This window comes from Carassius auratus, unplaced genomic scaffold (assembly GCF_003368295.1).
Source record: "Carassius auratus strain Wakin unplaced genomic scaffold, ASM336829v1 scaf_tig00008402, whole genome shotgun sequence".
NCBI classification, from domain to species: Eukaryota; Metazoa; Chordata; class Actinopteri; order Cypriniformes; family Cyprinidae; genus Carassius; species Carassius auratus.
The window spans coordinates 110,119-122,999 of NW_020523941.1; the positions used below are offsets into that span (position 1 = coordinate 110,119).

Genomic DNA, 12,881 nt, shown 5'->3' on the forward strand with positions numbered 1-12,881 from the left:
TTTAATAATACAGATCAAAGCAAAGCAACTTTACAGTATTTAATAGGAAAATAGTGTGTCAGTCAATAATGCAGAAGGACAGTAGTAAACTCAGTTTGTAGTCAGTTTAAAAGGCAGTTTATCATTGAATTCAGTGAAGTCATCCTTCAGCTCGGTTCAGTTTAAATAGTATCTGTGGAATTATTTGCAATCATGTCAATGATATCACTGTAAATGAAGTGACCACAACGAAGCAAGCCAGAGGCGACAAGGAACCAAAACTCCACCGGTGACAAAATGGAGAAAAAACAAGGTCTTTACAGGGGATCTGTATCTGGGGCTCTAGTTGTCCTGGTCTCCGCTGTCTTTCAGGGCTGTAGAGGTCCTTTCTAGGTGCGATCCACCATCTGGTCTGAATACGTACTCGATCCGGGTGACTGTAGTGACCTTCGAATAAGAAAGAAACAGATTAATATAATTGAAGATGTTAATATCTATACGATGTTTGATAGGGAGCCAGTACAGGGTTTACAGAACTGGGCTAATCCGGTCATACTTCCTGATTCTAGGAAGAACTCTAGCTGCTGCATTTTATTATTCATAAGAAAATGGTGACTTTAATACCTAAATTGCTTTATTAACAGTAGACATGCATGCACAGCCATATTAATGATTATTCCCATTGCATCTTGTCATCATGTACAGAGCAGTGATTACATTTTCATGCATAATTTGCACACCTGGTAAGCAGTTGATGTAAACCTCGTCGCAGTGTCTGCAGGGTGTACATTTTGTTGAATTCCTGACATGGCTTAGACTTGTTCTCCATTTTGTTCCACCTGTATATTGAGATGAGGAGCATGAAAACAGCATTATTACAAAGATAAACATTCAGACATGGCAACTGAGAAATGTAATGTTATGGCACCTTTTTAAACCTCTAATCAAATATGTAAAAGAAGATACTCAGTCAAGCCAGCTGGATTGTGCCCTCTTTCGAAAAGGAGTCTGTATACAGTACAACAGACTTCTGAATTAGGAACAAACCAAAGACGGACTAAGTAATGTAGCATCACCCCTCCTCCAGGATCACGTAAAGAAGAATTTCCAACAGGACAGCATCTGGCAACTATTGGGTATTACAAAAAAAAAAAAAAAAAAAGGTGTCAGTGCCATGGTTTTGTCTCAAGATGCACATCAGTAATGTTTTTTTTTTCTTTTTTTCTAAATGCATGTTTACAAAAGCTATTTCAATGTTCTAAATTTAACTACAGCCTAATCCTGGCTTAATCCAAGCCCTTGTCTGTGAAACTAGACCTAAAAGTTATAAGGAATTATGAACCGGTCCATTATATTTTGTATAGATAATAAAAAAAAAGAAAAGAAAAAAATTGTTTTGCATTCACATGCTTACAACTTCAACTGGTACACAGAACAGTTCTGCACATGCATAGTATTAGAGAAAACACACCTCAATAGTGCAAAAAAAAAAAAAAACCCACTTCTTTTAAAAACTCTTAAGTTATTGTATATCACACAATCTCCTGAAAGACTTAACATGCAAAAATATATGGTTAGTGTTGCAAATTTATCTTCCATCATTCCAGTCAAACAACATTCTTTTATATTATTCAATAGACTGTTAACACGCTAACAAACGTTAATATTTAATGGTACGTCAAACGTAATTTGAAGTTAATGGTAGGCCCCTAACAAGGTACACAAACAACGTTGCTACCACTAATTAGATTTCATTGAACAATTAAACCAAAGTAGGCACCAAGTCTACCAAGTCGTTCACCAAGATAACAATTAAAATCAAACTTACAACGCAAAAAAACATTAATTACTCCGATGACCAATTTCTGAACTTACCGTTTGATCAATCGCAACCATTACTGAAGCGTTTGGGTGCAGTTATATCTGATTGGTTGCGCCCACGTTGGTCGATACTGATTGGCTCCCACCGAATGGCAGGTCCCGCCTACCATCCGGCTGCCAGTTACTGCCTCCCGGCTGTCAGTTACTGCCTTCCGGCTGTCAATGGCAGCCACTTCCTGCTGCCAGCTGCCGATTTTTTATCTGAACCCCTGCTGACAGATGGGCTCGAAGAAAGATGTGAGCCGGTTTGTCATCGTGAATCGTGAAATCACGTTTTGAGACTCATTATTAGTAGTATTGGTCAGAAATACTATTACCGTACTAATACCGTGTTTAAGAGTCGACATTAAACTATGTGTGTATTAAAATTAACATTAGGTAAGACCATTAGATCTTTCGTGCAGACTTAAAAAAAAACAAAAAAAAACACTGTTTTAGTTTGAGGTGATATAGGGAGTTTAACATTAATTATATTTCAAAACTTTATGACAGATACAACATAAACATATTTGATTTTGTCCAACGTATTTTATTTTATTGAAGATATCAGTAGTTAGGTGAATCCACTCTGCACCATTTTATCCATTCTGTTGAAAAACTGTGCCCTTTTTAGCTTCTTTTAAGACCCACTTTCAAGTCTGCTTCTTCTAGACCAAGGGAAATCTACCAATGTGGCTACAGCAAAAATAATGTTAAGGTGTATTAATGTTAAGGTGTTAGCTCAGATGATGCTAACCCTGAATCAACAAACAGAACTAACAATTATTGCTAAATGTGTGACTGCATCATATAATAACTTAATTAATAATATTGATAGTTCATCGTCTAGCTGACTACGTCTTGTATTATTATTATTATTTTTTCTAAAATCCTGTCAAATGTGCACAAACTACTAGCTACTACTAAATATTGTAGAAACATAATTTTCTGTAAAGTTGCTTTGTAACGATTTGTTTTGTAAAAAGCGCTATACAAATAAACTTGAATTGAAAGTGTACAAATTGTGATGCATGTGCCGGATATGAAACATGTACATATTTATCAGAATTATATGGTTAATCAGAATAACCCAGCGTGTCTTAGTGTTTTCAGAAAAGTTTGTTATATTTCCCTATATAAACTTTTGAACATGGCCATTTTCAGTCGTAATCCAGTGTTTACTAGGTTGAAGACATCCAGTGAACTGGAAAATGTCAAAAATCCAGATTGTCTTTTTGCTGCTGCCCTTATAGCAGGGGTGTCCTGTCCTGCAGAGTTTATCTCCAACCCCCAAGTAAACACACCGTAAGAAATGAATTATGGTCTTGCTAGACATACTAGAAACAAGGGCTGCATCCGAAAGCCTAGGCAGCTGACTTGCTGTCTTATGAGGCAATGTCTTTGCAGGCAGCATTTTTCATGAAGGCACTTCGTGAAAGTGATTTCAAACAGACTTCTGAGGCAGTGTAATGGTTTAATAATCTACAACAAAATAGATCAAGTTTTGGTGATAACTAAACAAATATTGAATTACTATAATATTGATTTCTCGCTAGAAAGAACATCAAAAGTGCAAAAAGTCAGAAATATACATTTACACACAAACTGACCACCAAACGCAACTTTCAGATGCCATCTTTAGCTCAACAATCACAGAATGGAACACACAGGATTGTGGGATATCAAAGTCAGTAAAACATACATCTATGCTGTCTTTAAAATTCGATCAGAAGAAGGTACCCCCGGAGATGGGAAGTAAAATAGAATTTGGATTCGGATGTGCCTTGATGCCTTACTGTCTTGGAATGCTGCCTCCGAAGACTGCCTTTTAGTGCTTTTGGACGCAGCAAAGTTGGAGCTAAACCCTCCAGGACTGAGTCTGGAGACACCTGCTTTAAAGCATACTGAATACCAGGGGTCTCCAAACACCGTCCTGCAGAGTTCAGCTCCAAACACAATTAAACAAACCTGAAGCAGCTATTCAAGGTTTAAGACTTACTAGAAACTTCCAGGCAAGTGTGTTGGAGCTGGTTGGAGATACACATTTGGCCACCCACGAGCAGGATTGGACTCCCCTCCTGAAGACAGTTCTAGCACATCCATCTCTAGCATGTTGACAATGAGCCATCTTTCCCATCTGATCACATTCTAATATGCACTCATCTGAAACAGTCTCCTTTGCTACACTGAATGTGTGTATGAATTAAATTAGTGGAATGGAAGTCTCTAGTGCTGCACCAATTAAGAGAATAAATGTTTATTTATTGTTGCTTTAGTAAATAGGAGAGAAGACAAAATATTGATTGTTATGGAAATATATGTACAGTTTATTTACTGTAGTCAGAAGAGGACGTGAAGCAATGAGCAGTCTTTCTCTCACTTACAAATAAAACAATGACGGGACAAAGAGAGGTAGGCAACAGAATAAAAGAACGTCACTGTGCTTCAAAGCTCTTTCAAGATGAGCCCAGCTGTACATTCCGGATCTGACTCCTAGTTCAGTCATTAATAACTTTACATAATTCTTGTGAAAACTACACATGTAATCTGTACGATCACTACCAGAAGATGACCTGAGCTCATGTGCTGCATGTTGAACAGTTACATAACTACACTCTAATAAGAAATTGAACTGAGCTGATGTACAACCTGCCTTACAAAACATTGGAACATACATGAAAAGGGTCACATTCTCTACTAGTCAGTATTAAAAGAACTCGTTCTACTGATCACTCCTACTTGGATGACTTAAATCTTCCTCCTCTCAATGCAAAAACAAATTAGCCCTTACAATAGCTCACAACCCAAATGTATACATTCAAACATTTCTTCAACTATAATGGCTTCATTTTGTCAAATTTAGGATTCATGCCAATAGTTCATGCCTTTTGAAAAATCATCGCATTCTCAGGAAACAAAATATGAAAACTTGTATTTTAAAGTACACACGCAGGAGTTCAAAGTCACATTTGGGTCCAGTTTTGTTCCATCACTCACTCTGCACAAGCAATGAAGACCGAAGCACATCAGATAAGTGTATGGTCAGAACGGAACATAAAACAAAACAGTAGGTGTATTTGGAGTGATAAATTATTCTATTTAAAAGAGAGAAAAAAAAATAAAAGGAACACTTTACAAACAAGATTTACAAAATGACTTTCAGATACAAATCCAGTTTGTCACATTTGCTGACCTTCATGTGTGATGCAGTTGCTATCAAAAATCTGACTTCCGAAAACTCAATAAACACTTAACCAACCGTATTTGAGTTTTGACTGTTGTTACTGAGCTGTCAGTACTACAGTTCTTCCCCAAGTAAAACATAACCATTTCTAAACTCTCTCCTGCTCAGCATGTGTCAAGTGTAAAACTGTAAAAGTCTCAGTTCTTGGGGAGGCCGAGCTTCTGCAGTGACCTTTGACCTGGAGGGGAGCACTGTGGCATCACTGTAGTTGGACTCTGTATGCACAAATTAGCAATTTAACCTGTGGAAAAAGTGAAACACACATCCTAATTACTACATTTTAATTACCATAAGGCTTGCTTAGCTTAGTTTCCACTTTTTCATGACCTTTCCAGTCTGAATTAATTAAGGATGTTTAACAATCAAATTAAATAATCATTCAGAATGGATCATTAAAAAGAACCACACACAACGATTCTCTAACAAATAAGATATTTTCATGACTTTGAGGCAAAAAAATAAAACTGAACATTTTAATTGAAGTAGCATAAGATATTTCCTTCCATACTGACGTACAACTGAGGGAAAAAATGAAGGGCAGGTTCTATCTGTCAGTTGTTGTTTGGATGGAGGTACATCTGAATGCAATTAGCTTCTTTATTCTTATTTCACTTAAAGGTCAAGTTGCGATATTTTTATAAACAATTTCCAGGTCAAAAAAGAAACATACAAGGATTAAATGTTCACAAAACGATCAATAATATGCATTTAAAAACTAGAATGTTCATTTTATGCTCACTTTAACATTCCAGTTAGCGACAAGTAGCTCTTATTTTATAGAGCCATATCTCAATTATTCACACTTGCTTTTGTGTAGGGCTAAACAATTATTCAATATTAATACATATCGCGATATATGATTTGTAAACATTTCTGACATTTCAATGGCACACATGGCACACCCTATTTTGGTGCATGTTCAAGCATTTATACAGCAGTATTTAAACCATCTCACATAAATAATAATGTGCTCCAGTTCTAGGTACCTTTGCTGTAGGCGACTCTGCCAGACGGATGAACAGTTTGTTGGTTCCCTGAACAGGACTGAAAGAGTATATGAAATGGCTGTCCTGCAGGGGCAGCAGCACACAGAGTGTGAGAGACCGCAGACATTCAACAAAGCAAAGAGACAATCTGAATAAGGACCGATTGTGACATCAGTGTCTTACCAAGAAGATGGGCAGCTGAAACTTATCATTCAGGACCACAGCATGGACACTACAGGGCCCGCAGAGTCTAGCTGTGATCTCAGTAAGGAAGTTTGCATGGAAGATAAAAAGCAGGATGCCAGATCCTGAGACAGAAAGCACAATAATGGCACACTAATTCGAAAAACAAAACTCCAGTGATTGAGAACAGAAGAATTTGAAGCCAGTATTTCACCTTCTGCGGGTGTGTGTTGAGGGGGTTTGTAGTTGAATTCCAGTGAAAAATCTGGTCCCTCACACAATCTGTGGCAAGCCAAAGGGAATACAGGTTCCAGCAGGGCCAGTCGCGTTTCAAAATAAGCTCTGATTGTCTCCTCCGCCACAGTTGATAACCTACAAGATGCATTTCACATATGCCCTTTATTTTAATAGTGAGACTTTTTATCCTGCCCGTGTTCTATATCTTTAAATATATGTGGAGGTGTTTGAATAACTCAGCATTGAAACACTCACGTTTGCATATGGTCTTTGATGAGATCATACACCATCAAATTGTTGCTAAGTTTGGCATTGTGCAAGGCAGTGTTCTTGTGTTTAGACAAGATGTTGCAGTCAGCTCCATATTCCAACAGGAGGCGAACCACATCTGCATTACCCCTCTTACAAGCCTTAGAGAGAATAATTCAACAATCAGAACTCAGTACATATTAAATGTTATAACCTAAAAGTGCAAACTGTCTGATAGCTAGAGAATAACGTAATCATAACTTAACTTAATATATACTAAAATATATATATTACCTCAAGCGTGTGAGAGTAATGTTACACGCATTAATATATTGTAATCCCGTCCAGTCGGAGCGACGAGACATAAACATAATACCCATTATAAATGTGATATAAACATGATTTCTAGTCGTGTCATCTTTTGGAAGGCCAAACAAAGTAGTTTCACTTTTTCAACGAAACAGGGTCACACACCACGGCCTTGAGTGAGCGGAGCCCAGAGGCCTAGAGTGAACCACTGCAATTACATTTATAATGTTACAAAAAATATTCAACTTCAATAAATGCTATTTTTTTTTTATTCTATTTATCAAAGAAACCTGAAAAAAAGCATCACAGTTTTCAAAAAAATATTAGGCGACAAATCTGCTTTCAACATTGATAAATGTTTCTCGAGCAGCAAATCAGCATATTATAATGACTTCTGAAGGATCATGTGACACTGAAGACTGGAGTAATGACTGCTGAAAATTCAGCTTTGCATCACAGGAATAAGATACAATTAAAAGTATTTTTTAATTGTAATAATATTTCATATTATTACTATTTTTACTGTATTTTCGATGAAATCCAGTTTGATGAGCTTAAAAGTTGTTGGTTTTTCTTTCAAAAACATTTGTAACATTATGCTAATGAACCCACACATCTGAATGATAGAGTATCAATCATAGGGTCATTAGCAAACCAGTTTCTGTTTGTAGAGATCTAATGTACAGGTCAATATAACACCCTTCTCACCTTCATGAGAGCTGTTTCTCCTGCCACAGTTTGGGCATTCACGGATGCTCCCGCCTCTAGAAGAATGGCCACTGTTGTCAAGAAGTTCTGCACCAAAGAGAACAAGGAGTAATTAAAGAAATATACGAATACTCTCTGGTATTAGTGATTGGAGTGAAAACAGTCATCAAAAGGGTTCCTGAACAGAGCAGTGCTGTTCTGCACCTTTTCAGCAGCGTGCATCAGGGCAGTGGTGCCATTCTTCTGTCTAGCATTGACCTTCACTCCTTTCTTAATGAGCAGCCTGAGGACGTCATCCTGACCGCCTGCAGCAGCCAGCAGTGTTAAAGACATGCCACTGGAGTCCTGCAGGTGGCAGCACAAACAAAACATTCAAAGATGTACACATGGCACCCTCCCAAATAGCAATAAAACATGGGATCAAGGTATGGCTGCTCTGCAGAAGGTACAGTTAGTCTCTGCTAGTAGATGCTCTAATTACACCATCCTGATAAAAAAAAAAGTTTCTTTATGGATTCAATACAAATATTTAATTACATTATATTAAATGTTTTATCAAATATTAACAGATAACTTTCTCAGGTACAATAGACAAGTATGTTTGACTGAAACCACTGACTCAGTAATAGTTAACCCATGATTGATGAAAAGCAGCAGCATGACCCAGGTCTCTGATGGATGATTAATAAAGGTTCAAGACAGGCAGAGACGAAAAAAAAAAAAGAGAGGAAGAGCGAAAAGGAATTAAGTAACATACCTCCTGGTCCAGATTGTAGTCCTCTTTGGAACTAAGTGCACGTTTTACCGCCAGGTAATTCCCATTCTTCACTGCTTCGCGCAGCTCAGCTGAAAGTTACATGGTAAGCAGAGCAAGTGAGAAGAGGAGAGGAAAATGATGAAGAAAACTTAAAATCAACTGAAAACTGAAATTTTACAATAAATGAAAGATGGGCCTGAAATATGCCATTCAGGAGGGATTTGTGTTGTTGTTTTTCTGTGCTGTTATCACTCACCGGGAGTTAAGGCCAGCGGAGAGAGATTCTCATCCTCTCCATTCAAGTGTTTCTGAAAGTCCTCCAGTGTCATCCAGTCCAGCTTGAGCTCCACCCCAAGATTAAGAGATGGTGGTCCCCTGTCTGTCTCACAGAAACACTGTGGTTAGCATCCCCACTATATCAGCTACTACATGCATAGCCTATTATACATATTTAATAGAAAAATGCCATTTGATCAAATAGGATGTGTTCTTCTATTCGAAAATAGCTACTGATTCGGGGCAAAAAATTCATTTTTAGCAATTTTTCTTAAAAATATAGTTATTAAAAAACTAGTTTGCTGTGCTTGTTTGTAGGCTAGAAAATTGGCCAAAAATGGAGATCATATTAAATATTAGTATTTTTAATAAATACATAAAAAACATAAGAGAAATTATTATTGTAATATCTTAAGAGTATTTAAGTATTAAATAATGTAAATTTAAATATTACATACATTACAAATATTACAATATTACAAATACAAAATAAAATATAATTAAATGTTAAACCATGTTTAACCATCAAGCTTTAATTTGAAGTTTTCTTTTCAAATTTTGATAAGCACGTTTCATTAGAAGTATGTAAAGAGGGTTGGAGCTTGTCGTGTTTTGAAATGCGTGCCGTCAACAACCCCTGAACCTAGAGCAGATGCAGAGATGGGTTCAAACAGAGTTACTCTGAGACACTGAAAACACCAGATCATGAGCTGCTCACGTGTAAAAGAACACAATGCCACCCTTCACTCTAAAACACTGCGCATATTTAATTAAATCGCAACCCTTTCAGTTTGATCATCTCACTAAAATAATCGATAATCACTGTTTATCAATTAACCGTTTATCACTAGTGCAAATGGAACAGAATGAAGGTGTCTCAAGACATGTTTTCAAAAGTTGAATCTCTTTTTGCCAAATACAAACCAGGAATTTTGTCTGAGCGCTCCATGGTCTCCTGGGAGTCCTGATTGTCATCGCAGGTGCTGAAGACCCGTGATTCACTGTCATCCCTCTTTCTCCTCTTCTTGTCCTTCCATCTGGAGTCTTCTGTTGAGTCAGGAGACGCTATTGGCTCAGTCATGGACTTTCTTTCCAGCCGCTCTTGCCGGGCCTCCTCTGCAAGCCTCTGTGCCTCCTCCATGCGTGCTTTTCTCTCCCGTTGGGCTTCCTCTATTCTCTCTTTCTTCTTTCTCTCCTCTTCTTCAATCCTTTCTTTCCTCTTTCTCTCCTCTTCTTCCAACTTTTCTTTCCTTTTCCTTTGCTCTTCCTCTCTCTGCTCTCGTTGTAATTCCTCCTTAGACTTGGGGGGCGGTTCATCTGATTTATCACTTTTCTCCATCTCAGACGCTCCCTTCTCCTGTTTCTCATCGATCTCCATAGAGACGGGACTCTGACCAGGTCGAGGCACTGGTAGGAGAAGGATGTAGTGGTTAATCAAACAATAAAACACAAGACCATTCAAACTTTAATTGAGCTTCTAATTAATTTTACCATCTTTTGCCTTCTCAGTCTTGTCTGAATCAGGTCTCCGTGCAGGAGACTGCTTTGACGATTTTGATTTCTTGTCATTTTTCCCTGCACCCTGTAAAACAAGTGGGAAATAGTCAAATCACAAACACAAAAAATGTCTGTAAGAGTTTTTTAAATTCTTAAACAATCACTTAATTGGTTACAGAAATACATATAAAGAAATTACAACTTATTTAATGAGGACACATTAAATTGATCAAAAATGACAGTAAATACAAAGATTGAAGGAAAAATTATTTCCACAAAAAAATATTAAGGAGCACAACTGTGTTCAATATTGATAAGAAATGAGCATCAAACCATATTAGAATGTCTTTTCTGAAGGAGCATGTGACACTGAAGACTGGTTAACTGTTGAAAATTCAACGAATGGAATAAAATACATAAAAAATATATTCAAATAGAAAACAGGTGAGAATACTAAACTGTAACAATGATTCACACAAAAAATTATACACTTTTCGCTGTATTTTGGTCAAATTACACTTGGTGAGAATAAGAGACTTCGTTCACTTTTTTTTCTTTGAATTAGCATAATACTAATCTGGTACTAGTTGCAAAAACAGCAAAAAAGGAAAGGAAGAGAATGGGTTACATCAGAGTTTTAGACCTGTACCTTCGGAGTTGCATTCTTGTTCTGGTCCGCTTGTCTCCTTGGTACCCGATCTTTTGCTTCACAGTTCAACAGGAACTTCTCAAACAAGTTAGAGGCACCTCCCTTCTCACCAGCTTCTTCTTTCGGCTCCTCCTCTTTGGGCTTGATGGGGCTGTTGATGTTGTGGAGGATGAGGAGGAGGAAAATGCAGACGAGAGCTTCTGAGAAGATGGGGCTGCTTCCTGCCCTTTGCTTTTAACCTTCGACTTGGGTATGGACGTAGCTGCCCCCGTGTCACTGGAGTCGGGCTCCTCCTCGCTGCGAGAAGACTTGCTAGTGCTCTTGCTACTAGTAAAGCTCTTGTGCTTGCTTGCACCACTTTCTTTAGACGTAGCTGTTGAAACCTCTACTTTTTTAGGCTTCTTCTCTTGAATCAGGTCTTTGAAACCTTGCAGCTTCAGGTCAGACTTGGCCTTTTTCTGCTTGGCCTGCTTGAGATCACCTCCACTCTCACCCCTCACAGATTTGTCGGTGGTTTTTGCTGTTGTGGTTTTAAAGGAATCATTTGTTTCTGTGTTCGTCGTATCATCCGTGTGGGACTCAGAGGGCACGTCGCTCTTCTCATCCTCTTCATCCGAAGTATCGATCTCTTTTCTTGACTTGACTTTCTTTTTCTTGCCATCCTCTCCACTCTCTTTCCTCTGCTTTCCTCTATCTTTATGTTTGTCAAGTTTCTTTTGTTTCTTAGGAGTAACTGGGGCATCCTCCTCATCAGATTCGATGAGCCTCTTCTTTGTGTCTTTTTTAGGAGGTTCAGGGGAAGGATCCCTGCTCTCCACCTCCTCCTCATCAGACTCAGGGGCAGGCCGAGGCTTATCTTCCCACCATTTTTCCTTCTTTTTCTTCTTCTTTTCCTTCACAGGCATCTCATCATCTGATTCCTCCACTTTCTTCTTTTTCTTCTTCTTTTTCTTCTTTATAGGTGATTCTTTGTGTTTTTCTTTATCACTGTCGCTCTCAGAATCGGCATCGAACAGATCACTCTTCATGGGCAGCTTCTAGGCACAATGGAGCACAATCAATATTCACAAAGACTAAATCAAGTAAACCAGATGTTGCATTGTCTGTACAAGCTCTTAGAAAAACTGTCATGTGAACACACATCTAAACAATCTCACCATGCCAGTTTCCTTCTTTGGCTTTATCTCAGCCAGGGCCTTCTTGTAGGCAAGCAGCACCTCCCTGCAGTCGTCCAAGTGTGCCTCAGGCTCCCAGGTGTCATCGTCCGAAGAATAGTTCTTCCATCGCACTCGGTACAGCACCACTCCCTGTAAAAATGTCAGAGGTCAATGATCATGGTCTGCAAGATGAATATCTACAATCTCCAGACAGTATTGACAGTAATGTACATTAAAGGTGCAATAGGAGATCTTGGAAAATGCTAACTTTAGCCTGATAGCACTGAAAGCGTATGTCCCACCCTTCCTTGCAAATCACCGCCCAAAGCCACACGTCCTGAACACATGAACACGCACAGACCAGACGACCAGAGACAACATTACTACAATGCATCATGTGTTATTAACCGGTGAGAAAGGTTTATAGTACAGTTAGTAACCGTACTACAATACCAGGAAGGAAGGTCAGGTTGTTGATGTTTGCCTGGCATTCTCCATCTGTCTGCATAGTGTGCATGAACATGCTGATGACGTATCATGTCTGCGCGAACCGAGTTGTCGCAAATACATGTTGACAGGTAGGTAGGGAAGTCTGCTCGGACCAAACATTTTGATTGGACGAAAATTTCACATTTAGACACATTTAGACAACTTAACTTAAAGGTGCTGTATGTAGGATTGACACAGAGTGGTTGAACTAGGTATTGCTGTCCTCCTCAGACTTGTATGACAACATTGTGATGCATCGATGCATCGTAATCGAATCGTGTTCTAATCATGAGATACCCAT

General features: G+C 38.4%; 1 long non-coding RNA gene and 1 pseudogene across 3 annotated transcripts; both read right to left on the reverse strand.

Annotated features, from left to right (window-relative positions):
• Positions 1-32: 32 nt before the first annotated feature.
• On the reverse strand, positions 33-2,070 carry LOC113071891 (uncharacterized). 3 transcript variants are annotated; one of them, XR_003280257.1, is made up of 4 exons: positions 1,855-2,070; positions 1,038-1,108; positions 720-818; positions 33-426 (listed from the first exon to the last, which is right to left on the reverse strand). It is a non-coding gene; the product is annotated as an uncharacterized LOC113071891 (long non-coding RNA). The 3 variants fall into 3 exon arrangements; XR_003280259.1 differs by lacking the exons at positions 1,038-1,108; positions 1,855-2,070 and adding an exon at positions 946-981; XR_003280258.1 differs by lacking the exons at positions 1,038-1,108; positions 1,855-2,070 and adding an exon at positions 908-969.
• Positions 2,071-5,145: 3,075 nt separating this feature from the next.
• LOC113071892 (M-phase phosphoprotein 8-like) lies at positions 5,146-12,599 on the reverse strand (annotated as a pseudogene).
• Positions 12,600-12,881: the final 282 nt, after the last annotated feature.